The sequence below is a fragment of the Anopheles arabiensis genome, chromosome 2 (assembly GCF_016920715.1).
Source record: "Anopheles arabiensis isolate DONGOLA chromosome 2, AaraD3, whole genome shotgun sequence".
NCBI lineage: Eukaryota > Metazoa > Arthropoda > Insecta > Diptera > Culicidae > Anopheles > Anopheles arabiensis.
In genome coordinates this window covers 53,259,323-53,283,741 of record NC_053517.1, presented here as the reverse complement: position 1 = coordinate 53,283,741, position 24,419 = coordinate 53,259,323, and the positions used below count along the sequence as shown (strand labels likewise).

At 39.1% G+C, this 24,419-nt stretch overlaps 1 protein-coding gene across 5 annotated transcripts in view; it reads left to right on the top strand.

The window, feature by feature from the left end:
- The window catches only part of LOC120893617 (CCR4-NOT transcription complex subunit 6-like), a 96,452-nt gene that overhangs the window by 42,832 nt on the left and 29,201 nt on the right, over positions 1–24,419 (top strand). Inside the window, exon 1 of one of the 5 annotated variants that reach the window (XM_040295617.1) lies at positions 22,857–22,926. The exons of the other annotated variants lie outside the window; for them this stretch is intronic. The gene's annotated coding sequence lies outside the window, so the exon portion shown is untranslated. Of the gene's footprint in view, positions 1–22,856; positions 22,927–24,419 lie in introns of those variants that run through there. 5 annotated transcript variants of the gene reach the window in all.

Genomic DNA, 24,419 nt, shown 5'->3' with positions numbered 1-24,419 from the left:
GGGAAACTGCGCAGGGTGGGCATATGACTCCGAAAATGAAGTATTGAAGTGTAGTATGTATTGAAATGGAACCGGAACTACGATTAGACGTACTTCCGATCACTGATTATGGTGCTAAGTTTTTCCTGTTTCACCCACCAGAGATCTACGGTGGTAGATAAGATATATTGCAGTACAACATTTGCAAGTATTGATGATAATTTTCTATGGTGATGAGTGCAAGAGCATTAGTGCTTTTTCCGTATTCATTACATAATAAATGTAATACAAATGTGGAAACGGTTGAATAGGTCAAAATTTGTTGCCGTTAAAAAAAAATCTTTGATATGTAGGTCTACTTAACGAGTGACTAACACATAAATGCAAAAAGAGCGAAATGTGCGAATCATCAACCACTAGTATCCCATCCCTGTGTGTAGATGTTGCAAGTTCGCATCAATTGGCGCGAAAACCAACCTCCCTAACAGATAGTGCCGCTTATTGTGCTTACAAAGACGCTAGTCCCAGACGGTAGTAAAAACCTGCGGGAGCCTTTTAATTGAAGTGTTGGAAATGTTGCGGAAAAAATGACGATAAAATGTAGATCACGACGTGGGTAGTGTTTCTGGCGGTTTTCCGTCGGCCTACTGAAGAAGTGGAGGAATATGGGCAAATAATGAGAGAAAGGAGGCGGCAAAAGGCGGCTTCGCTCAGCCCGGGACAGACATTGAATGTTGTGCACGGTTGGAAGCACGGGTCGAATACCCGCCCAAACCGATTGAGATAATGAAATGTGTGAACATAGTTTCACTTTTTATAATTTCCATTTCTTTGTCCCAGTCTCTGTCTAGGAACAGCAACTTGAACTAAAGGAATCATATTCTCCAAGTTGGGAGGTTATTTTTTCTGTTGGTACATTAACATACGCTTTAGTTAGGTTGAAGTTAATGGCCTTTTTGGAAAACTTCTTCTCACACGATGGTTTCGGTTGCTGCGAGATTATTTTAGAGCCGCAAAATGAAGGAAGTAAAGAAAAATAAACGAAGCAGTTCAATTGCGTACGCGAAAACAAACAATGGCATATATTTTTTCTTGTTTTGTGACTTGGAGTAGATATTTTCTCACTTATGTTTCACACTAACTCTAGCTTGATATGTGATGTGTGAACGCTGTTGAATTGATTTCTTTTCAAGGCGGTATCTTGCAATGTTTGACTGAAGGAGCAATCTGCAATTTTATCCAATTGATTTTCACCCAATCGATTGTTATTGGGACACTTGTTTAAAAAATTGAGCGAAAATCGTCAATACTGTTAGGAAACGAAACCCTTATGCAGGCTAGTTATTACTCGCTGAACGATTTATTTCCTCTGTTACGTTGCAAACTCTTCTGTTCGGGTTTCTGTTGGTTTGTCTTTCTTACATGGTTTTCCAAGTCACTTTCGAACACGCACGTCATTATTCACTGGGCGCTATGTTCTATGTATGCTATTCGTTATCCAGTCAGCGGAAGTCATTGGAACAATATGCATTATCCTGAATGTATTTTCCATATCATTTTTCTGTTCAAAATGAGTAGTAATACTTATATTTAAAAAATAATAATAATTTAAAAATTTAAAATAATTTAATAATTATATTTCAAATAATTTAAAAATTAATTTTGTAGCATCTCTTGACAAAACATATATGCTGCAGCATCATACATGAACTACCCTGATAGAGCATGTGACAATTCAGTGTTAGTTAACATTTTTTCAGGCTATATAATCAATGCTGTAAACGTTAGGCGTTTGGGTCGTTTTTTTATAATCATGTCAAACTGCGTATGAAAAAAAAACTAGCTAGTATTGTGGATGGTCCCAAAGATGGAAAAATAAAACCGTCAAATGAGAAATTAGTTTCGAAAGGTGGTATTCTAAGGATATATTTACTTGACTGAAATGATCTATCATCTATTTAAATTATTTGTATTAATGCTTTTATTTTTTTCCTAAATTGTTTTTTTAATTGTTTATATTACAAAAGGAACCGAATTTCCAGGAAAAATAAACCCAAAGATGGTGTTTTTGTCTGTTACGCAAAGAATAAAAAAAAATCATATCGCTTTAAATGTGGGCCGAAACAAGCAAAAATATTAAGAAAAAAAACTTTACCTTCCAGAAAACTGCTTGAGCTAGTTCTGACCAGTGTTTGGCGTTTGTCTGCTTAAATATTGGGTTGCCTTTTTTATAAATCCACCCGAGGCGTCTCGAAGATATTTGGGCGCGAATGACCCCAAAACATCTTCAAGACTTCTCTTTGCAAACTGCTAGAGCTTTTTGGAAGCAACCCTTTTTCATCCTTTCTCTATTAGGGACAAAAGGCAAGAAAGAAATGGAGCTTCGTTATGTTTCGAGGTAGCTCGAATGCACATCCTGCCGAAATCCGACGGAGCGTAAAAATGTGCATAAAATCGCTGTAGTGTCGACAAGGTAGGGCTAAAAACCCCAAAGGAACAGTTGCCATACGTATATCATTGCAACACGCAAGCATTCGAACACGGCAAGTATTCGGTCTTCGCTACATTCTTAAGCACGTCTCCACAGGAACCATTGGCGAGCATGAATACAAAAGCTTCAAGGGCACTCTTTGGGTGCATGGACAGCAGTGGTTAGCTGAGCCCCATCGTATACGATCTGAAGAATATGGGAAGCCCTTCGAAGACGTCAAACAATGCAGCGTACCTAAAGACAGACAGATGGTTGGGTGGGAAACTGTTGGATGGGGAGGTTGTCAGACATTTTGGGCTTAAACAGGGAGAATGTTTTTTTGCCTTTTATGATTGGATAGGATTAACAACTGCAGCAGCATCAGCGCTTCTGTGTTGGTGTGGGTTATAATTTTTTTGTTCGGTATCATAAAACTGACCACTGGCTGCACTTCTTTGAACGATACCGTTGTAAACGCGCACGTATGTTGGTTCGATTTAACGGATTTTTCGTAAAACGAGAAGAGGTCAAAGGGTCGTTGACCATAATGGTGAACATGCGATAAAAAGTTATAAGCATTTTGTCCGTGTTGCAACGAAACAGTACGCGTGTGGTTGTATTTGAAGTGATGCTAGTGGTTAATATTTTGATAAAACAAATTGTTAACAGAGCTTCATGGCATAAAATACACAAACGTAGTAAGGTAAAAATAACTTTTTCTTTCAGATTCAGATCCATCCTTCGGCCGTATTGATAATTAAAAGTATTATTTGCTCTGAATTACTGTGGATTGTTATGCTTAATGGCTACAAAATTCCTGGAACAAAAAAAAATCATTCTAGTGTCATTATCAGTAAACATATTTGGCCAGTCATGAGAGAGGAAGTCCTAATTGATTCAGAATATTCTTTGAAATTGGAAGTCTTACAACACGCAAGAGTTGACTGTTCAGTCATGTAGTCGAATAGGATAGATAATTCCTTCACGGTGGTATAGCATGCATTTGTTGACTGTGGTAGCATTAAAATCAATACCCATTATTTCATATGACGGAGGAAACAGTCTTTCCTGGGATTCCATGCACGCCATCGTTAGAATCATTATCTCCGCTGTGAAGCGATGGTGATCATTAGAGGAGTATTTTGGTTCTGGCATAGCAGACTAACTATTCGAGTATGTGTGTGTATGTTCAATCTGTCCTACACCTTTAGTTCAACGATACCTTAAACGCTTTTCGTTTAAGTTGTGTTTCCATTGCTTACTATGATGGTGTCGGTATGGTTCAAGGTTAGCTCAAATCAATCTTTAGTACGCGTACACTCCTTCTTCGGTAGCCAAGCTCAACCGTACGAATCTAAAACCGTGTCCAATTCGTCGAGCAAACATTAATTATCGATTCAGGTCACATCACATAACGTATTTAAAGCTTCGCGTTGCCCGACGTCGTTCAATTTTAAGTAGCTCAAAAAGGAATGAATTGCTTCGTTTTTTTTTTGCTCTACAGACTTGTGGATTTTAGATATGCGTGCTATGATATGTATATATATTCCAATTCTCTAGTTGTATCCTTCCACAAAGATTGCCAAACATCTTGCTCGAAGATCAAACAATGGCTGTGGATAAAAAGGATCACAATGTAGCGTGAAATACTCAGTGAAGCCACAGGAAGTGATCATCAGCAGAATAAAAAATCAGTTTCATTCAATGTTGTGTTGGGCAGCAAAGTGCTTCGAAATCCTGGAGAGCACTGCTGGTACACGAGTTTGAATGATATCGATACAAGAATCTGACAAAATGTAGTGCATGAAGTGTGGAAACTGAAATATCATCCAACTCTAATCTATCGAAGGTGAAATATAATGACGTAGACCGAGAGAGAAGGAGAGCGATTGGCACTCGCAATGCTACTCTGCAACATTAGCGACGAAAAGGTTGAAAGAATACCTCGTTGGATGTCAAATTTGTGTGCTTTGAACTGTGGTCCTGTAGATGTGTTGGCTGATGTCGGTGTTGTAATGCAAACTTTGGTTGGTATTGCAGACCATGAGATGAAACATGATCTCTCCAACCTGTCACTTGTTAATTCGATTTTAACTTAAATAAATGAAAGTGCCTCGTTGAGTACTTTTTACCAACTGAGTTTATAGTGCACTAAAATGCGTGGATAAATTATAAATAATTAAGTTATTAGTTCTAGTCTCCAATGTTATCAGGTCTTTTACAAAAGGTTTAAACGTTAAATGATGCCATTCCGTTAGGTAGCGGCCGAAAAAATAATTGTTTTGCTCCGGATAATTGTTAAAAAAAATCAAGATTCCTTTCGGATTTATTCCTTATGATTTCCTAAGGAAACTCCTGTTTCACTACCTCTCTAAATGCTGAACGAGACAAGCATTCACATTTTTAGGTGTTGTGAAATGGATTAATAATGTGATACTATCCCGATTTATCTGAGTTACAGTCATAGAATCCATAAAAAACGGGATTACCTTGGTAATATATGGATCGCTCTGTAATGTGTCCTCCTACATTCCATGATGTTCCTTTATTTAGTGGTTAGGGACAAAAGGATAAATCGTTTTTATACCAACGAGCTAAGCAATGTTGTTTTGGGTTTTGTTAGTATTATTGCGACGAAATGAAGAGCAACTAAAGTTGATGTTGCCAATTTCTAGAACTATACTCAGGTGCAGTAAGTACATCATTTGCCTGAGGATATATTGAAACGACAGAAATTTCAAACCTATCCCACTACATCACCGATCGTGTGCGATTAGATTCGCAATTTGCTTTGGATCGGAAAACAGAAGTAGAGGAAAGGTGCACGGAGATTGACGTACGTTTTGCTATGACCGATTCCCTTTTACTTTCGATCGCGTTGCACCAAGCTTAGATCGCAGACTGAAACAGGTTTGTTGTCTAGCACATTGACTGGAATTCCCTGTGCAGGAGTGTTTAGTTGGGAATACAAAGTTCCCCTGTTGTGTGTTGTGTAAAGTTCACACTAACGTAAGCCTTCAGCTTTAAATCTTGACTTTTATAAAAAAAAAAACGAAATAAAAAAACCCGTACAGTTCAGAGGCTTTTGTGATGCACCATAAAGTTCCCTTTTGATAAATAATCTTGGAAGGGTGAAATAATTTAAATGTTGAAGAGTAAAGTAAGCAAACTACTGGAGAATAGCTTGTTTGTTTGGTCCCATGTCATAGGACTAGGTGCGGCATAGACCCTTTCAGTCTGGTCTGTTGACCGGTACAAGAAAAGATGTTGAAGAGGGGCTGTAGCGAATTCATGCTTGAAATTACGGTTTCACCTATATATGTTCCCATCCATCCGGTTACTGCGAGAAGCTGGTCCGGATCGTCGAAACCGGTTCGAGTGACCTCCCCATTCTGCTCCTCCTGGTTGAACATTCGAGCGGCACCTTGCGCTGATCTTTTGCGATCGTTTAGCACCGCTCAGAAGCTGGAGACTACCCTTCAATTCTCCTTCTCATGTGGCTGTGTACTTCGTGCCAAACGCACGCGAGTCCAATCGTGCGCAAATTGATGCTTCCCTCTAGGCGGCCCTTAAGAAAGGCCGATGGTAGTTAAGGGTAGTAGACTTCTACCGTTCGCGCTCACACAACCCTTTAGTTCAATAGTACTAATTCATCCGCAATGAATTGGTTGTTAGTTTTGCCGCAAACGTTTGTACGCCAGCGGAAGCGTAGTTATCCGCCCATAGACTTAACATTATCAACCATCATTTCAATCTTCAGCAACCGACGGAGAGATAAAAATATTTAGTCTGTTATACGAGCTGCTGTCAATTTTTATTCTCTTGCGGTCTTACTAAAGTATGGCAGCGTGCCTAATGATTTATACTTTACCAAGCTATTGTATGTGTCGACCACGTATTTTTGGTATGAAGACGTTGAATAGATTTATTTCCATAAAAATGCTTCAGGAGATTAATAAAGACAATAGGATTGATGTTTTAGACAATATTTAATTAATTACTACACTTTTTCATTTTTACTTACCAGTTATACCTATTTTCGTTCATAATTCTCATTATTATTATAATCATCGGACTGATGTCTAGAACTCTTCAAGGACTGATGTTGGTTTTTCCTTGACACCGTCTAGTGTCACGAGCAATTAAAGTACCACACTAATGGAATCTTATTTTGTTGATCGCATTGAAACTGTCAGCACGCGGCTACGCGTTGCTATATGCAGTTCTAAGGATTGACCATCTATGGTCACTGGTGGTAGTAACGTCCTAAACCATGATTTGTTTTGAATGTCAAGTCCAAGTAGTCTTAGTATCGAACTTTATTAATGCGCCATCTCTTTAGTAAAGTCAGGAAGTGAGTTGATAGACTGTATTTATATCTGGACCAGTGTTGTGAACGGTGATAGTCGTCGACATAAAATTTTACAAAATGATACGTTTTGAAGCATCGCAGTCTAGATCCACGCATTCATTCGACAATCACGGAAAAAAATTTCATTTGACACGATGATATTTTTTCTGCTACAATCATTTGACTTTTTGATTTTGCCGTACCTCAAGTGAACTAGATCTTCATCGAAAATGGGAAAATCCTTTTTTCGTGTTTTCGCGTGAATTTCTATACTCCTGTAAGAGAACACCATTTCCTGGTTCACTGAGTGAAAATATCAAGTGGTCTAATGGCTTAGTATCGGTAAATGCACGATTAAGCAGTTCTGGATTTTCACTGAAAAATGTCAAATGACATTCATTCTACATTTTTTGCAATCATGTCATCGCAAAAGCATTGATTGTTAATGCACAAATGATTGTCGCTTTTGGAAAGTCGTGTCATGGTAACCATGAATATCATGATAAAAAAATGATTTTGACACCCGCTTACTGCGAATATCATAAAAAAATGTCGACAATTAACAACACTGATCTGGACTATTCAGTTGAAGCGTAGTGTACTGATAATGAATTAAATATCATACTCCCAGCTGCTAATATGTATCTTGTTCTTCTTCTTTGGCACAACACCCACTGTCGGTAAAGGCCTGCCAGTACCCACTAGTGAAGTGAGCTTGGCTTTCAGTGACTTATTGTTACCATAGCAGGATAGTCAGTCCTACGTATGGGGGCACGGTCTATTCGGGAGTTGAACCCATGACGGGCATGTTGTTATGTCGTACGAGTTGACGACTGTACCACCAGAACGGCCCGCTAATATGTATAATCCAAGGATATCCGGCCGATCATGACTATTTAGGCCTTTTCCCCTTAATAGTTGAACTAGCTACCTACAAAAAGTGAGAAAGTATTTCCATTAAGATTTCACGACCATATTTAAATTGTGGTCGTATGGCGTTTCTACGGGTCTACCTGACAATTATGATAGATGAATTTGATAAGTTGCTCGTGATTGGTCATTGGGATTCGCTTTTAATATTTATAGTTATACTTATTTTCTGGTACGTGACTTGCAATATCATGTTCGGAATATGTGAGTGTTTCCCAAACTACAGTTGTACAGTAATCTTTTTGAAGAAATACAATTTTCAAACTGCTGCAAACTGAATCGCTTTGTTGCAAATAATTACTACAATAGATATGCGAAAGGTACTATCAAGATAGAATTCCGTTTTATTTTTTTTTGCTAGACATCTTATGTTGACAAAAGCACATAGGTTTTTTTTGTAGTTCTCTCCTTAGAGAAAACTAGTTTCGAAAGTGTTGACAGTTAGGTACGCTTTTCTGTTGAGATGAGGCGTGATCGTGTATTGTGGCTGCCCGCGGGCGATGCCTACCACACCGTAATTAATCGATATCGGTTTAGTAGATCACCTACCACCACTGAGGTGCTCGTTCCTCACCAGTGGGATGATACGTGATCGAGTAGATCGATTGATCGATGTCGGGTCGGGGATTGGTGGTGGTCTGGACAAACCGGACAAAGTCGATCGGAACGGGTCAACGGCTTAGTTTAGATGTTGCGTCTTGAACTTTTTACTTTTCTTTCTCCTTCAAGGGTTTTCTCTAGACGTCTCGGTTGAGTCTGGGGAACCCCTCACACCATTTCCCTTTCCGATCGCTTTCGCACATGCGATAAAACTTGTAATTAGCGAAGGCAGCGGGAGGAAACATAAGATAAGCCCACAACTTTCACGTTCGGGCAAAGGTGCTACACGAAAGGCAAGGAATTACGTTTTGCAGGAAAAAAACTAGCTTGCATCTACATCTCGCGGAAGCGAGGGAACACGGGAAAGTGTGTCCCAGTGAAAAGGTCTACAGTTTCATAAAAAACTGGCCGATGGTCGGTATCACTCTCTATATTCCTAGTTGAGAGCATATTAACGATTTTTTATTCAACTCGACAATTCCTTCCACTTGCGTAGAAAAGAGCATCAAGCTGGGGTGGTAGGTGAACAGGTTGCTGCTATTGGTGCTGATAATAAACACAGCACAAAATAAAATATGGGAACTTATCCAATGGGATGTAAACTCACACTCGTGATACGAATAACTGCTGAGTAACTGGTTGCAACTGGATTCAGTAGGATATATTTTCTCTACAAATGAACAGCATTGAATACAGGGCATGTAAGACACTGTAGAAAAGTGTGAGTGCAAGTGTTAAGCAAGGGCTAACAAAGCAAAGTAGCAATCGATCCACTATGTTTTCACCAAGGACTAACTATAGCAACATTGGTTTGCTACTAGACAGCATTTGAGCTGCCAGTGCGATTAAACCGTAGACCGCGTATTAAATATTTAGAGACAGAATAATGTCAATGATAAAGTCATCGATCTGTCAACCAAGATCAAATATTAATATCATTAGAATTAATATTTCAATTACATATTTTAATGTACATTTAAAAGGCTACCTAATGTATTGCTTTTGTATTAATATCAACACTGTTTTGCTAAACACCCCATGATCTCATGGAACTGAGTTGAAGCAATAACTAAAAATTTATATTTGTTGCAACACTGTGTGTACTCCATTTAACAAATCACTGCTGAAGATCTATCACGGCTATAAGTAAGGATGTCTAACATCCAGTTTCAACAGCTTCGATCGTCTTTTGCCGATCGTTAAGAGTCGATCTGCAAGTCGCTTGTTTCACTTTTCGCTATAATCGACCCGGACCATTTGTCATAACGTTGTGACAGCTCAGCATAAACCGTTCATTTTTATTACACTGCATTAGTGCATCTGGTTCGATTGCGCAGCGCTGTCGCAATGTTGCTACCTCGCAAGTGGTGGGGGATCACAATAGTTCTTTTTTCTCTACTATGCCTCCAGTCGGCGTGGAACGCTTTACCACAACAACCGCAGTAGTATCGTATCATCGCTCCATTCTCTCACAGCTTCTGTTGTGATCGTGTCAAAGGTGGAATGAATGAATGTGTGTTGTGCGGGTGGCGAACGGAAGTTTGGCATAGGTAATTTAACGGGCGGATAGCAGTAGTAGGATAGAAGCTGCCGGAAACCATTTCACCATCAGTTTACTACCACTCCTGAAGTTGCGTTCCCCTGTGGATGGAGCTGCGGATGATCAATGCGGTGATAATTTTGCGCAAGTGCTTGAAAGAGATAGCGCCTTTCCCATTGGCGAAGGCTTCGGGAGAAGACAGAAGAAATTATGAACCCTTTCGCTAGTTATTATCAACGTCGATTTATGTCGTTAGCATTTGGAAGGTGGTAAGGTAGCCTCCGTTTCGCAAGCTCTCACTTCAATCGCTCATATTTTTCATCTGCTGGCTGCTGTTGCGAGCATAGCCTAGGTATGTTCTATAATTTTTCACTCTGCCATCAAGTCTTGCAAGCCATTGACCTCGTTATCCAGTGACCCAGTGCAAACCTTTCCCGGCCCCCCGGTATGAGGTTCACCAGTTCGCCTCTTGCCGACAGCAAATGGCGAAAACAAAAACATTACCCGTGGCAGTGGAGGAAGGTGTCATCCCTTTAGCAACCGATTGTGGTTTGAGGCTGCGAGTTGTTGATGCGTTTCTTTTCATTCTCTTTTCTGTCCTAAAGAGGCTTCAAAAAGGGGCGGGGTGGGAAGTTTTTCCGCTCCTTTAGCATTATTAACAGACGGGTGAAGAAAATGTTCGCGGTTTCCCTTTCCATCATTTCTGACATTTCGCTTTCCATGGCGATGTAATGAACGATTATTTGGATCGTCTGTCAGGTATCATCCAACTGCTGCTGTGCGGATGAGAACAATTCGTGTTCTGTTTCGCTCGAAACATCAAAAGCGATTCAATGAAAGCTCGTTGGTAGAACCGTCCACAAAGCTAACAACCTAGAAATGTGCAGTGAGTATATTATGTGGGCAGACTGGGGCGTTTTTAGCTTTTCTTTAATTTACCGCAACGGTTGGAAATTTCTTAACGACATGTGGTACGGCTTATGTTGGATGATTAATTGCCTCTGACGTGTGGAGCTATTGCTTCTCGTCACCTAAGCTCTAGCATGGTTGCCTCCATCCTCACCCAAGTCGGTGTGAAGATGTATTGTGTTGCCTTTCACCGTGACTTAGGCAGTTTCTGTTGAGATACATTCATTTCGTGCGCCCTTTCCCTGAAATCAGTTTATGGGTGGCTTCCTTTGGTGCGTCCGGTTGTGAACTCAATAGTAGATTGATTAGTTAGGGTGACATTTTTATTAGATGCGTGACGTGCTGGGAGCATCATTTAACGATTTACCATTAGATGACAATTCAAATTTTGTCTTCTATTTTGGTGGTGCTAGCAGCCTATTCTTCATATGGCGCGCCAATATCATCTAGGGAGTCTATGTTACTCAGTGTGGTATCCAAAAAGGGCTAGATAAATAATTATATTTCTTGCGTGCATGAAAAATAAAAAAATCCTTTTTTTTTGTTTCAATTTGCATCTCATTTTGTGTCTGGTTACACACTAAATTACTAGGATAAATTGTGTTCGTTTTTATAATAAATAAATTTCTATCAAGTAATAAGCTAAGTCTTCAGCACAAACTTTCAAGTGTTGTGATGTGGAATAAACAAATCTTAAACATCAAACATAATTACTATCATGATAATGTTTTATGTAGTGTTCAGAGTTTCAACATTTTTGTGGAGAACAAAAAGTAAACTCAATCTACTGTGAAATGCCATTCCTGAACATGTACCAATGTTCGATTATGTGTTAAACTAATGTGGCGAGAGAAACCCTGTCCAGCACTTTTCACGCTTAACATGCATGCTATTGAATGGTAATTGTGACCCGTCGATGGATGCATAAATCGCGAGCTCGCCTACGCTAGACAGGTGATAGTATTAGACTAAATAGATGCAGATATTCTCCCGGATATATTTGCGAGTGTAAGGTACACGTACTTGTGAGGTCGTTAACATTTACACGTAGAACACGGCAGCTTTTCTTTGTTTGTTTGGTGGTATTGCATGGAGTCATTCATCTGCAGTGATACCCTTACATATTGAAACTAACTCCAAAATCAAGAAGCATGCTGAAGAACAAGGTATCGGGTTGTTCTCATGTATGTGAAGAATGTTTTGTGGAAGAATGGAACCGACTTGATTCAAACAAACCTTTAGACGTTGAAATAAGTTGATGGGGATATGCCGGGATCATGTGGGTTACAAATGGCAATAGTACTGCATTGCCATATTGAATGATAATTATTGCTTTCCATGGTTGAGACAGACATGCAAGAATTACATGTCTTGGAAAACATCTGCATCGTGTCTGGGAACGTCGTAATCTTTTTTCTTTCATTTTTAATACTATTAAATTTGTTGCTAGGCCAGCTAATAGGTTTGTTGCAAAGAAAGGAAGATCAGTTAAGCAAATTGAAAAGTATTAAAAAGAAGTTAAAAGTAGCTTAGGGACAGTATGTGCGATCAAAAACAAAAATGGGTGTATATAACTGGTTTGTGCATACACTATTACATGCTGTATAGAGACTGCCAACAGTAATGCATCACAAAACAAGAACCTTTCCGCCCTCTTGTCGGACGATATCTCTGATGTCAGCACGATTGTTAACATCTCCTTTATAAGTTTGTTCATAGCAAAGCTATGGTTAACGCCGATGGGCTAGACGAAATAATGTAGACATCTTAAACGAAGGTTCTTCTTCTTGTCTCTTTACTCAAGAAGAATGTTGAAGGTTTATCGCTTGATTACGAGGCGTAAAAGAAATCTTTTCAACATTTCATTGGGAGGAACTAAAGCAACATATATTTTCAGTCCTATTACAGAGAAGGCGAAAAAGCGAGATAATAAATATAAGGTCTAGATGAATCGTTGAACAACTTTCAAAGAATTGAATACCAGAGTGGCATCATAGTGTTTACAATTAAATATTATTGATCTATTGTCGCGACGTTCGAAAATGATATTTGCGCTGAAATAGATAGATGAGAGCAGATCGGTGAAAGATTCTTAGATTGAAGTTGCTTTATGTTTGCCGCCAGATCAGCAAAGATTTGCTTGGATAAATTGCTTCATTTGTGTTTGCATTGCATTGCGCTGCATGCTTACCGCCGTTAAAGCATCAATCGTCTCGAGTTTGTGGTAACAATAGCAAAATACGGCTGGAAAACGAAAAAGGAAGAATAATATGATAAAAGGTTCTCAGACTAAGCCAAGCAATATTAGCTGTATATTGGGGGTGGTCAATGAGCATGGGTTTTGTAGGACCAGAGGTGTGGATCAGTTTTGTTTTGTTTGTTCTAAAGTTATATGGCTGTTGAATTGGTTAGTATTATTTATATCGTGGAAATACAGCTAAATTTTGTAAAATGTTATTCTTGTATTGGATAAATATAAACACAAGATAAATATTATATTAGCTTTTATATGAGTAGTTGAAATGTGCTGTTTGTTTTATATAAACAATTCTTAAACACACACGTCTTTGATAGTCAAAGCTACTATAACTTTCTTCTTCTTCTTCTTTTGGCACAACAACCGTTGTCGGCCAAGGCCTGCCTGTACCCACTAGTGAAGTGAGCTTGGCTTTCAGTGACTTATTGTGTTACCATAGCAGGATAGTCAGTCCTACGTATGGGGGCACGGTCTATTCGGGGCTTGAACCCATGACGGGCATGTTTTAAGTCGTTGGAGTTGATGACTGTACCACCAGACCAGCCCATTACGGTTCAGTATTATTGTATGCTTAATTACTAGACCCTTAAAAAGTATCTTTGTTAAATGCATCATTTGGATAACGGTGTGTTGAAGAAAAAAGTTTATATCAATTAAACAATGGTCCGGTTGTGATACTGAATCCTAGTGAATCCAACTCAAAAAAACGACCAGCGCATGGTTTAAGCGGATGCAGCGTTTATGATGGCGCCCTTCAAACTTTCAACTTTCCTCACTCAAATAAAACGAATTTATTTGGGGCGTCAAAAGCATCCACTCGTATAGGTAGTGGAATTCGAAAAACTCCACCACTTTGATGTGGATAGCAACAGGAAAAAAACATGATGACGGTATAGAGGTCTGCGACAGGGTTGAGTGCGTGCCCTATGACGTACTCCACTGCACGATGGCATTAGAGATCTGTGCCTTTGTTTTTGATCCCACCGTAGGGCATTAAAGTTGGACCTGGTATGATGCTGAAGATTGATGCCATGTTCGGCGAGCGTTTATTTTAACCAGCCACCCATTATAACCGGTTCGGGCGGATGAGGTATTGTTTAGAAGGTTGAGTTATTTGTTTTGCCCTGTTCTTTTTTAATCGAATGGAAAGGAAATAGTACAATAGACAGTGTGTGATGTTTTTTTTCCGGCGTACTCTAAATTGAGCATTTGCATACTGCAATCGAAAGATGACTGCTAGTGGCCCGCTATCACTTGATTCACTTTCACCTGAAATTATCTTCGTCGTTGTGAAATGGGATAGCGGATGGCATTTCCTGGGTGCCGCAGGGCTAAAGGGTGGTCTTATTTCCAGTAATCTTTGGATTATGTCCAGAGGTAGTTTGAGATGAAAGGGGGTTTCGCTGTGTGATAGATGCTCTTGGCGTGGAGGAACAGTATTTAACTGCCGAGTTCTCCAACCACCCTCAGCCCGGGCATCGCTTTAGTGAGATGTAAATTGCTGCTCTCGTGAAAGCGCACCGTCGGTCATGATTTGATAAATTTCTTCAATCCATGACATGCCCAATGATTGTTGATTGGGTCCATACTTTCTTCGTTATTAATAAAACCCCGCAAGAAGAAGTGAGCATCATTCGCGAACTGGTGTTTGGTGGAAAGGGACCACTTTTTCTAGCAGTTTTGTAGGTGATGTATAATATCGTAACAGAGAAGTTATTATGGTCAGAGAGAATAATTGCATTGTTTGTTTTCTCGCTGATCGATGATTAATTTAGTGATTAAAGGTGGCAAACCCCAAGTATACTGAATCAAATTTTTTTAATTTTTTTTCATATGTAGTAAGCTAAGCTAGCAAGTAACGAATTGCATTTTGTTAAGCGTGGGAAAATACCATTGTACACGCGTCAAGTCGTACGACTTAATAACATGCCCGCCATGGGTTCAAGCTTCATAAGGATCATCACCCTGTTTGTCTGACTTATCGGCTGCGTGATACTAATTAACTCTTGAAAGCCTGTATAGGCCTGCATGGCCGCGTTGATCATTAAGTCAAATAGAAGAAGGAGATTTTATTAAGAGCTAAAGACGGATCGTTATATTATTTGTTCTCTATTGATGTATCGAAATATTTTCAAAGGAGTTGATTGTTTTTATTCTATATGATCTGCATAACATCCCTTCCGATCATGATTTAATTTACATTTAGATCGAACCAAAGCTTTTTTTATAGACTGCGTCTTCTGACGCAAAAGAAAAACAATCGTTGAACTTATAGATCCAAAAGATTCTTCGAGTACATAGCCATAGCCCTACAGTGCGCTCTGTCTGACATTTAACGTAAATCGTGACATTTGCAGCAGTCTGCTGCTCACTGAAAATAATAATGATCCTCACACTGTGTTTGTGTTAATGTTGCGTCATTTCCTTGTACTACTTTGTCTACAGCAAAGCCCAACAAGAGAATAGTAGTGGTACCAGCGTGGTTTACCATCCTGTTTCAAAAAACAGTTCAGCAAGCTGCCTAAGTGTCCGAAAGTCGTGATGTCTCTCTGCATGGTATAAGTGGCTTCGCTTCGCGTGCCAATCTATATGATCTTGTGATCACATTTTCAAAAACGCTTACCTACCGCCGTTTCAATGCATCTCATTAGAACAGGTAAAGGTTATTCCGGGTTTCCAGCTGGGAGTAACAAACAGCCAAACTATCATAGGTTGGTCTTTCATCATTCTGTAAACAACTATGTGGGTATGCTAGTAAGCGATTGATGTAGAACATTCTACCGTGAAGATATGTTTCTTTCTGGTTTGTAAATAGCTTTGGATTGATCTATATCAATTCTCCTGAAACAGTATTTTTTGCAATACTCGTAATGCACGCTTCATTAGAATAACTGTCGCCAGAGTTAACCACTTTGAAGCTAAGGCACCACTTACTATTTGTAATTTGCGAAAATAACCAAGATCCGTCGTATGATTTTTTTTTTTGCAACAACCAAGCATGCACTCTGTAAATAGGATAAATGTGAGTTTGTCCTATAACCAAGCTTGAAATAAGCATTACAGACAATATGGCAATCGATGAGCGCGATGAAAACCTAACTGACCATCGCATCTAAACTGTAACAGTAGTTTGGTAGTTTTTATTTTATTTTTTATTTTGAGCCACGCGAACTCACCTCTCGTTGGCCTTTGTTCGTCGTTGCTAAGTTAGACGTGATTTGTAACGTTTGTGATCCACTCGATCTGCGAGCTACGATGTGTGTGAGGGAGTCACTGGCGTCGATCAACAGGTTGCAACTACTGTTAGATTGTGCCAGTTTTCGGGAACGCTTCTCTAGTCCAGTTCCCAGTTTGGAGCTACTTGTGATGATGGTATGTCGTAACGTAAAGCTCATGTCCACCATGGCGTGGAAAGTGTATTAATTGAATTCAACAAACGGCAGCAGACCATTACGGTGGATGTTTTTCTTGGATTTTCTTGGTATTCGTATTCGTTTGCCGTCGACGCTATCGATGTTGTCCGGCATAGACGTTTGCGGAGAGGTAAGGTTATAGTTATGGAAATCGAGAAAGCCACTAATGCAGGTGAATTTGACCGCTGTCGAAAGACGGTGATTAGTTTGCCAATGGTTTAATGAAGTTTCCGTGTTCGTTTTGTTCCTCTTGATATTTAATTTCTGAATGAGGTAGAGAGCCAAGCGTGCCCCATATCTGGTGCATTACTGGTGATGAGTTCATTGCGGTACTGTACATTTTATTTCATATTCCTTCTTACGTATTAGGATACTTAGATTAGAATCTGGCAGCTTACTGCTCTGGTTTTGCCGAGGGTGGACTTCAACAACTGGCATGGCTCTCAGTTTATGTTCCATCTTTCTTTTTTGCAATCAAGCAGTCCCGTTTGCACACTGGATAAGCTAATCAGACTTTATGCATTTTAACGACTAATCTAGAACTTGATCAAATCTACCGTTTGGTATAGTTTACTTATACGCAACGGCAGTTGAGTTATTAATGTTTTTTTTTTAAAATTAAGTATAATGTGCATGTATAGTAGATTGATTTACGATGTTTTTAGGTATTTTAAATTCAATTCTATATTCTATTCTACATTCCAATCTATAATCATTTAAAGCCATTGCAGAACTATGTTCTAATGAGTAGGGTTTAGTCAATAGTTGTTTTACGTTTCTTTTATCCAAATTTGCGAAGAATTCAAAAAAATAATTCTTGTACTTCAATAATATATTGTAAAAAATGTATTATTCCAAAATATTCGGAACGGTTGGACTTTTGGATATACAATGGTACCACAGAAGATAAATGTAATTAGCCTCAACTTATTTCATTAGATTATCCAGCATGGTTTATCGTTCCATTGTTTCTGAAGCCAGCGTGTGCCACTGTGTACGGTATTGTTATGCGTAGACGTGCATGATGTGCAAGATAGTATGCAAAAGAAACAAATGCCTAAAAGAAGCCCATAACTGCTTACGGGTTAATTTCCTATACAGAAACATCCCTGCCGCAATCGCACAATACCCTAAAGTTCTTCAATGACTGTTTGTGTGTAACATATGCTGCGTACGGTTGTTCGTACGTAACGTTAGACAATAGTTGATAGAAAAAAGGGCCAACTAACACATAATCGCGTCATGCCCAGCTAACGCACATAGAATCAATGAGTGCGTGGGTCGATTATGTTGTGTCTGTTGGGCGCCAATCGGCACTAACAATATGCGCAGCGTCGAGAGTCACACGATCATTGTGCATCGATAGTCATTACCCAAACAACATCGCACAGGTGCTCGAGTGCGTTGTTGTCGAGTGTTAGTGAAGAAGGCACTCGTTGGCGGGTCTGTAACGAAATTAAAATTATCATAAGTAACTGCTTGACGCTTTCACTCATCTTCAAATACATACTGCCTGTTAGTTAACCCGCCCTAGGCCCTCAAAAAAGTTTGACCCAAAACCATGTTTGCTCATATGGGTTAAAAATGGAAATAAAATTAAATATTGCTACTTTATCATACTATACTGTAGTAAAGTTATGAAACAAACGGCAAATGTAGGATACACAGTTTTTGTTACCTATGTTATGTAGTTTCTCATAATATTCCTTGCCTGTTGTCGTCTAGGATGTTTGATCAGCTAATTTAACTTACCTTTGTTTAACCTTTGTACAGTGTGGAATTTAGTCCTTCCCACCCTTAAGATTTCACATACGATTTGGATAAGTTTATAATTTACAACGGAGAAACAGTGGTTCATCGTGATGCTCTCTGCGCTCGTTAGCAAGGTGACGAAACTAGGCGACAAAGTGTATCCGACGAGTTCGTTAACATCATCACCTCAGCGAGACTGGACTGGTTAATGTGTACAGCTTGCAAGGATGATGCGTGCTGGAAGGTTTTTGACTTCAATGGACAAGTCATATCGTTTCGTGGCCCCTTTTCTGCCTCGTCTGTTTTTTATACCTTGGTAAGATCTTCTCCGCCAGTGAAATCATTCATATGCAAGCAGTGTAGTGTACAGCATCCCGTTTGTCATTTCTTTTTCGTGCTGCAAAGGGAAAACAAAATACAGTGATGCCATCGCTATCTTGAACGGGTGCTTCATTTGCATTTGCGCAGTTTCACCCACGAGTTTTTTGCGGTGTATTGCATTCATTCAAAATATAGTGCATGTGGTGCTTTTCTGTTCTGCTTTGTGCATTCAGTTTTTGGCCATCATCAGCTTTGTAACTTCATCATGTTTGTGGGTATTTTATTTGACGCGTTTGTTGCGCTCGCTCGGTTCTCCATGTCCGACACTACAGATCAAACGAGGAGCGACAAATGTAAATAAGATCGAAATGTCCGGTGTGCGTTGTGAGGACATATGTGTCATTTTACCTTTTTTGGAACGGTTGTACAGTACATTTTGCACAGTTTATTAAAAATAAGTAAGTAAGAGCAAGCTGCACAAATTATTACCCTCGCACATTTTCATACCTCGTAGTCCAGTAAATACACTCTTTACGATCGAGAAGATCCGTCGTGTTTCTAAGCTTGGTTGTGATCTTGGATAAATAAAATCTTTTCTATTCATCATATGTGAGGGTACTGCGATCTTATTTGCTTTTAATGTAAAATATGAAGTACTTAACAAATTAATCTATATTCTGCTAAAGATTTGTTTCAGTTCAAACATGGATGAATGGAAAGAGATATCATGAATTATTAACTTGTCTACACAATTTGCTCTCGATGTTTTCCATTTGCGTTTGTCTCTGTTGTGCCCTTTGATGACTTAAATTTGGAATACTTTTTTCAAGTTTATTTCTTGTTTGAATTTTTGTCACATTTACGTCACAAGCCTCGTAAATGTGAAAGAGCAGGAAATTCCGATTCAAACGATTATCAGCATGTTTCAGCGGAAAGAAAACTCCGAATGAAATGAAACTGGTATTGGTCTCCTCAAGCTAGGAGTGACACATGCTCTTTTGTCGTTTTGAGGTTTTGATTGTTCTCCTAACCTGCTATCCCGTGCATTCGTTCCGTTCGTCATACGTGGTTAAAGGAAAGATTATGAATATCGGATGCGTGATGCAGCAAGCCATGTATTTTTCTACTACGGGTGAACTCGTTACCGTTGCTCTATCAAATGTTAGATGATATCCGCTCCAGTGAACTGTATTCATATCCAAAACGAAATGATCTAGTTTCCCTGTTCAGGTTTAGGAACTCCAATGTCTATGATGGATTTGGGTAGTTCACATGGCAGTTGTCAAAACACTCACGACTCTTCACTCACATGACGCCAGCAGCCAATACTACTGGGTTACTGTTAATGTATTATGATGCTATTGGATATAGATCTATTGCGTTTCTGGCGATCAAGATGGATGGCATTTCTTATTTGATACTAAAATAGCATTCTTGGTATTTGCTCAGGCCTAATCGAATCAAGTTTCTAATTTTCTTGTTAACATGTATTTATTAGCTGCGTTATTAGAACTGTGCCAAGCATGTCATGTTTGAGTAAACACTATGTAGTTTTTACAGATAGTGTCGCCGACAGAAATGAACAAGGTCTAAAAATAGAAATGAACTAATTAGGATTAAGACTAGAACTAGGATGAATTCGGAAGTAGGATGAACTATAGCATAGGATTAGATAGGAAGGCCACGCCCACTTTATAGATTAGGACAGCTTGTGCGATTAGTAGTTTAAGTAGTGTTAGTAATTAGGATGCGCGCGTAAAGTGCGTGGGCATAGAAGCCACATTAAAATAAGGGTGGGGGTATTCATGATAAGGACATAGGGCATAAGGAAACTAGGATTAGGAAAATTAGGATTAGGCATCGCTAGAGTAAGATAGCGGCGTAGAACGGCTACGCTGATATGAATGAATAAAGTCAGTTCCGTTCTTCCCTAAGAACAGTGTAGCGTTACTTACTCCGCTTGCATACGGGGTTGCGATTCCGTCACTGCAGACCTTCTACTGGGATTATTGCCCGGTTAAGGATATGGTGGCTCCAGAGAGGAATTGAACCTACACAGGAACTCAGAGTAGAGGATCCAGGAAGGACGATTCACTCGAAAACCCGGTCGGGGTACAGCCAGGAAGGACAATTTCCCTCGAAAGCCCAAGCCAGGGCAGGCCAGGAAGGACGATTCCCTCGAAAACCCGGACGGGGTACAGCCAGGAAGGACGATTCCCCCGAAAGCCCAAGCCAGGGCAGGCCAGGACGGACGGACTGTCCCCTCGAAAGCCCAAGCCAGGGCAGGCCAGGACGGACGGACTGTCCCCACGAAAGCCCAAGCCAGGGCAGGCCAGGTCAGGACGGACTGTCCCCACGAAAGCCCAAGCCAGGGCAGGCCAGGAGGGACGGACTGTCCCCGCGAAAGCCCAAGCCAGGGCAGGTCAGGACGGACTGTCCCCACGAAAGCCCAAGCCAGGGCAGGTCAGGACGGACGGACTGTCCCCACGAAAGCCCAAGCCAGGGCAGGCCAGGACGGACGGCTACTAATTAATTTAGATTGAATTTAGCTACTAATTAATTAATTTGTTTGTTTTTAACGTTGTTGTCATATCATGCTTCTCTTAAAGATTTGGTGTGAAATATCCTCGGCATTAGAATGATCTTGATTAACTTTAGTCAAACTAAAGCTAATCAAAAGTTAGCATATAAATTACTGAACATTTGAATGAAGGTTCTTCTACAAACTAGTTCACTAAAGGCATTTTGTATCATCCTAATGAATACCCATCTTTTACTCAATTTTGCATACCGTTTTCATCAGGACAAGGTCAAACCTTGACGTAGCTGAAACGATGTGAACAGTTTTTTTTAAATTTAACAAGCCTTTCTCAAACGTGTAATTTTTATTCAGTTTATTGACAACACCAGCAAACGGCGCTCCGACTTGATATGAACTATGCGAAATGTTTTGCATACGTTGCAATTTACCCATGGTGGCACAATATCTGCTTTTGTTTAAAGCGAAGCTTATGTTTCTTCTGTGTTCACGTAAACCACCTTAACAGGTTACACAGTCAAGAACTTGAGGTTTAATCGTTAGCTTCAATGTCGCAGGCGTTTGGGTGGGTAGCAGGACTTGAAGTGCCGATGGTTTTTTTTTTTCGGTCGCAGCTCATAACTATGGCGCTTTTGGAGATGGTTAATGTGATAATTTATATTCTGTTCGCATTTAGCTAGCGCACGTTTGCATTCGAATGTTGCGGCGAAGCGCCAAAAATATTTCCATGTCGGTAGAGACTGAATGGAAAAGAGAAACACAAAACGAGCCACAGATTCACTTCCTAAAATACTTCCAAGGCATCCCATTGGATGGATAAATAAAAATACTCTTAAGATACTTTATAAAGATCAAGGGAATAATTCTGATCGGGTCATAAAAGCATGCATAACGTGTACCAAATGTGGAAGGGTTATAGAGCTTACGGGTATTATTATCCAACATTACTTACGTATACTACTCAGTGTTTGTCTGTCTTTTGCATTTTGTACGTAGTAGAATACCTGTTTTCATAGTTAAATCCAGTTAATTTTGAACAAACACTAGCATGTGTCACACACCTGACACACCTTCATTAGCTCAATAACAAAAAATTCTCGTACCATTGGACAGTAGCAGTCGGAGACGTTGTGGTGTTTGTCATGCATGCACAATGTGCTAATTGGTCGGCTTTTAGACACTGCTAATATATTTCCGACGAACTACTAACAATCACATAAAAAGAAAAGCCGCAGTTACCGGCGGCAGTTGCTTGTGGTTTTTCGTTTTACTCATCAGAAACAATGGCCGAAGGCGCATCTTGGGTTTGGGCGTTTTGTTTCTTATTTCATCGACAGCACGAAACTAAAAAAAATATAGCTATGGTACTAGTTTCGCTAACGCAAAAAATCTGATGAGACATACTTCCCAATTTGTCTTAGACTGTAATGGAATGATGGTAAATTTACATAGATAATTTATGCGAAGGTTGAAAATTAGCTCACCGCACATCCGCGCTTTTGACAGTAAAGCGCGCTCGCTTGTGAGTCATAATATTTTACTTTGAAGTGCTACTGAGGGCAATTTTCGCGTGAAATTGTTAATTCTGTTAAGTTAAATTTGTTGTATCTGAAAATAATATGATTGCTATGGTCATATGTATATCCAGTTTTCACACCCTGTATATTGAGGTTTTCTTGTGTCATAAACTTAAATTTCTTACTATTTGTTTACTTTATTTATCTTTTTAGTATCGAATTCAGTTTAATTTTCTTTAAAATGATTTTTATAACTCCTTTATTTTTTTATTTTTCAGGTATGCTTTTGATAATTTATATCCCTACAATGAGACTTAATTTACGATCACAATTTTACAAAAACAATTAGTAAGTACCGATAAAAACAAACATCACCTTGGGTTTATTTACAGTTGCCAACATTGCCTTGGATTTATTTATTAGAACTACGATGCAATTGATTTTCCCCAAATAATATTTTTTTTTTAACTAATCGCAAAACATTTAACATGTTTCTTTAATTATGTTAAATTTTTTTTCATAAAAATTAGTTGTTTAATTTTAAGAGTAGAAAATCAAGATCACCCGTCATCGCATGTCTCTGATGACAGGACATTAAAATGTCCACTTTTGCCAGATATGCACGTTACGTATCATGATGTCAACATTGCGGACGTGACCTATTTCTTAAAGCTCAGTCGCGACGGCAAATTATATGTGTTCTATATCGGTGACTGCTATTGTGTTATTTCAATGCGGTAATGCTCCTGCAGTTTCACAGAATAAATGTGATGTTGTAATGTGCCATTTATGCCCTTGTCTCCATTGCTTTCTAAAGTAGACATGATAATATCTACTGTATCTTTGTTACTTTCTTGATGGATAGTAGAAGCGATTAATTAAGCGCCTATTAAAAATATTGTAATACATTGAATGGCACTTGTCGTGGTTACAACGTACAACAAATAGTGAAAATTTACCTAACTTTATGATCTAACTAAAATCTCATTGAAAAACATAATATTATAATTATAAAATGGTCATAATCACAAAAAGTGTGATGTTCTAATCTTTATTAAGTTTAAGACAACTAAACAACAAAAATACAAATGCACGAGTGGGTTGAACACTCCAAATAATATTTATTATTTATTCATTCTAATATTCAACTAGCATTCGGATACTTGTTGAAAAGCTTGATCCTTTCATGTACAGATGATTTTTTTTATTTATTTAAATTTCTTGTTGGGGTAAATGATCTTCTTTTCTATTTGCAATTTTCATTTCTCTCGGGAGCAGATCATTAATCTAATCACATGAAGAGAAGCAAATACGAAGAAAGTATCGTCGTGAAGAATTATTGATGATCGCCGGAGTCCATTTTGACATCTCTTTTATGGTGAATGGTGTTTTTTTGGCTAGCCTACGAAAAGTATCTCCATACATAGGAAGAATGCTATTCTATTACATGGAGCCTTTTTGAAGCAAGGGAGCGCTGGGGATTGCCCAACTAATCAATCAACAAGCGCGCAGTTTTGTGTCGTGAATTTTCAATTAGAAGCGCTTTGATACAGAAATGATTTATCATTGCGCGTGCCTTCGCACGTTTCTGAGCTATTGCTTCCTTTCGTGCTTATACTGCTTTCGAGCTAACTTTTTACTCTCCAAACTTACTGTTTCTTGTCCTAGACGCATGCTCACTGAAATTAAAAAGACCTACAACGCATTATCATTGGCAAAGGGTGGAGGCATTCTTGACAAGAGGCTGCTATGTTAATTTGTTTTTAATATCACCGCATGTTCTAGCATGTGGGAACTAGTGAAATGCCGGAATGGTTATAATTATCCATTTTGCGTCACTA